Genomic DNA, 2,938 nt, shown 5'->3' with positions numbered 1-2,938 from the left:
GAGGGAAGTCACTCACCCCAGTCTCAGCTCCCCGGGGGCAGCACTACCCCCGCTGCCCAGCACTTTCCACAGCAGAAGCCTCATGGGCTGTGAGGTGCAGTGGTCACTCCAGGGGCACTCTGGGCAGGAGGACGGGGGTGCCGGCACACCACTGCCTGCACGCTGGGCCACGTGTATGCTGCATGGGCACAGCTCCATGAGGCAGGAGGAGCACTTGTTCCCGTCAGGTCGCAGACGGAAGATTCAGGTCAGGGGAGATGCGCGACTGGAGGTGGTCTTTTAACCGGAGCGCTCTCAGCGGCCCAGCCCTCATGCCGAAGCTTCTCAGCAGGTCTGGCCTCACCGTGCGCTGAGCAAGCGGCTGGGGCTACTTGAAGGAGCCCCCTTTTCTGTTACCCAACTCCAAACAGCAGTCATTATCCAGGTGGGGAGGGGCTAAGCTAATTCATCGCTGTGCCTTTGGGGCTGTGCGTCCTACAGCCTTCTTAGTCGTGTCACCTTGAACATGACTCCTTAAGAAATGATGGAGGCAGTGCTAGAGGCCACAGCCCTGCTCCCAGCTGAGCCCCAAATGACCAGTCCTCATACCAACTGATGTCAACAGAACATTTATTCCACTTGGTCAGCTCCAGTGGGTGTCAGTGACCTACGGAAATATCCAGCCGGGACGACCATTTACACACAATCCTATGTAGCCTTGGGGGGGTCTCTCCTGCCCCACTGCCCCAAGTAGGGGGTTCCTGAGGCCTCTCATGGACATTATTACCCCAGGGGGGCTAGCCCACAGCCCAATAAAATGTCCCCACTAGTGAACTCACATGCCCTCTCCCCTTTTGCACCCCCAATCACCAGCCCCCCACAACCTCCAGGACTTGACCCATCAGCCAGTCAGCAAGTATATCCTGATGTTAAGTGCCCAGACCTGTGCTAGACTCTACTGGGGTTCAAGAAGAAATGACACATCCCATGCCCTCAGGGAGCTCATGGTCTTGTTGGAGATTTAAGCCACAAACACACACACATGTGCACAGACACACAGGAAGCTGGAGTATAGACTGCACGCAATAGCCAAGGTGAGAGGGGGTGTTAACACACACCCTGTTCAGAGGAAGGGAATGGTTAGGGAAACTAGGCCTGGTGGAGAAGGGGCCTTAGTGGGGCGGAGGGGTGACACATTTCAGAGCAATTCAGGGTAGGCAGAGGCAGGAAGGAGGACGCACAGTTACAGGGGAGGAAGGAGACGAGCTGACAATCACTAGGGAAGGGGTGAGTCTGTGAGGTCCCCTTCACGCTGGCCAAGGATCAGAGTGAGTGGAAGCTCCTGGTGCCTGAACGGCTTACTCTTCTCTGACCTGCTCCCTCCTCCCCCCATCCAACCCCCCACCCCCAGTGTCTGTTACTTCAGGATGAGGCGCATGGCAGATGGTCAAAAAAAACCTATGCGCCAACCTGCATTGGAAATGGGACAAGCAAGACCCCAGGGCAGGAACTCACGGGGCCTCCCGACAACCCCGAGCAGGCCCAGCCCAGCCCTGGGCCCCCTCCACCACCTAAACACAATTCCTCCATGGCCCCCACAACCCACATCGCTGGGCTTTGATTTAAATTCTGTGACTAAAGGCCACTCTCCACTCCCAAATGTTTCACTAAATATAAGCAGCCTTGTGAAGCCTGCTTGTCTTCACAAACCTACCCCAGCCCTGACTGCTCACATCTTTTCTGATGGGCAGTTCATTGTGGAGAGGCTGGTGAGCTGGCTCCAGGCCACCTGCTCAGGTGTGAAGACGGGGAGCCCTCACCCTGCTGCTGGCCTGGCATTGACCCTCCACCTGCTCTACTAGATGCTCGGCACACTCGGCAGCTTCTCTGCTGGCCTGTCCCTGCCCAGAGCTGGCTAACAGCAGGAGCAAAGCTGGTCTCACACCCTGCCTTCCCCACATCACGCCTGGCTGAGGCTGAACACTTGGGTGTGGCTGCTGGACATGGAGCCCCCCTGGGGCAGGTTCAGCCCGGACTCCTGCTTCTTCCCAGCTTCTAGAGAAGGTCCAGCTCTCCCCACCACCTTCACAGTGACACCGGAGCCTGGGGTTGTACTGTGAAGCCAGCAGCCAGGTAGCCAGAGCCAGCAACCCCAAACCGGGGAACAGCAAAGCCAGCCCAGGGGGCCTCCTGCAGTGGCTAGCAAGGACTGGCACCCCAGAAGCCCGGTACACTACTTTTTAGGCCTGGGAAAAGAGAGTGACTAACAGGATCCCCTCCTCAGAATTCTTTATTCCTGAACAAGGGACGGAGGACCAGTAGGGGGATGGAATGCTACTGGTATGGTGGCCCCGGGAGGTCAGGTAAGGAAAGGGTGTTGGTTGGGTCCTGGAGTCGAGGTTCCAGCCTGGAGTCCAGGAGCTCCTGGAATTGCTGGTAGATTCTTGCCTCTATGTGAGTATGTGTGTTTTCCTCGGGAGAAGGTTCATCACCTTTGTCAGATTTTCAGAGGGCTTCACTCCCCCAAAAGTGGTACGAAGCACTGCTCTGAAAGGCAAGTGAGGCCTGCAAGTATGGTCCACACCCATACTTGCAGGAAGGTTGTGCCTCTAGAGCCAGGTCTGCTACCAAAGTGCTGTGTTCTCTTAGGCCAGTCACTTCCTGTCTCTGGTGGGCCAGGTGGGAGTGAAGAAGCTGACTCTCCACATAGCTGTGTCCCCTGCTGCCACAGGAGAGTGGAGGTCCATGGCCAGGCAGCCAGGACAAGCTCTTCCCCAGCCATGACTCCCGACAGGTTTGGGGAGTTTACCACCAGGACACAGAAATGCCTCCAACTCCAGACTCCACCGGTCCCCTCTGCTGTCACTGCAGGGCACCTCCCGAGGTAGGTCTTCTTAGGGCACGCATCCTCATGCTGGCGTGCAGGGCGCCCGTGGGTGGTATTCCTAGTGTCTGTGCC

The 2,938-nt window shown here is 57.4% G+C and overlaps 1 protein-coding gene across 3 annotated transcripts in view; it reads right to left on the bottom strand.

Annotated features, from left to right (window-relative positions):
• Positions 1-573: 573 nt before the first annotated feature.
• LOC308492949 (uncharacterized protein) overlaps positions 574-2,938 on the bottom strand; it is a 13,606-nt gene continuing 11,241 nt past the window's right edge. For all 3 annotated transcript variants that reach the window (XM_081038481.1, XM_081038482.1, XM_081038483.1), the window contains one exon: positions 574-2,931. The gene's annotated coding sequence lies outside the window, so the exon portion shown is untranslated. The remainder of the gene's footprint in view (positions 2,932-2,938) is intronic.

The sequence above is a fragment of the Rhinolophus hipposideros genome (genome assembly GCF_964194185.1).
Source record: "Rhinolophus hipposideros genome assembly, chromosome: 25".
In the NCBI taxonomy this organism is placed as follows: Eukaryota; Metazoa; Chordata; class Mammalia; order Chiroptera; family Rhinolophidae; genus Rhinolophus; species Rhinolophus hipposideros.
The sequence above is the reverse complement of the archived record's forward strand: the minus strand, read 5'-3'. Positions and strand labels throughout refer to the sequence as shown.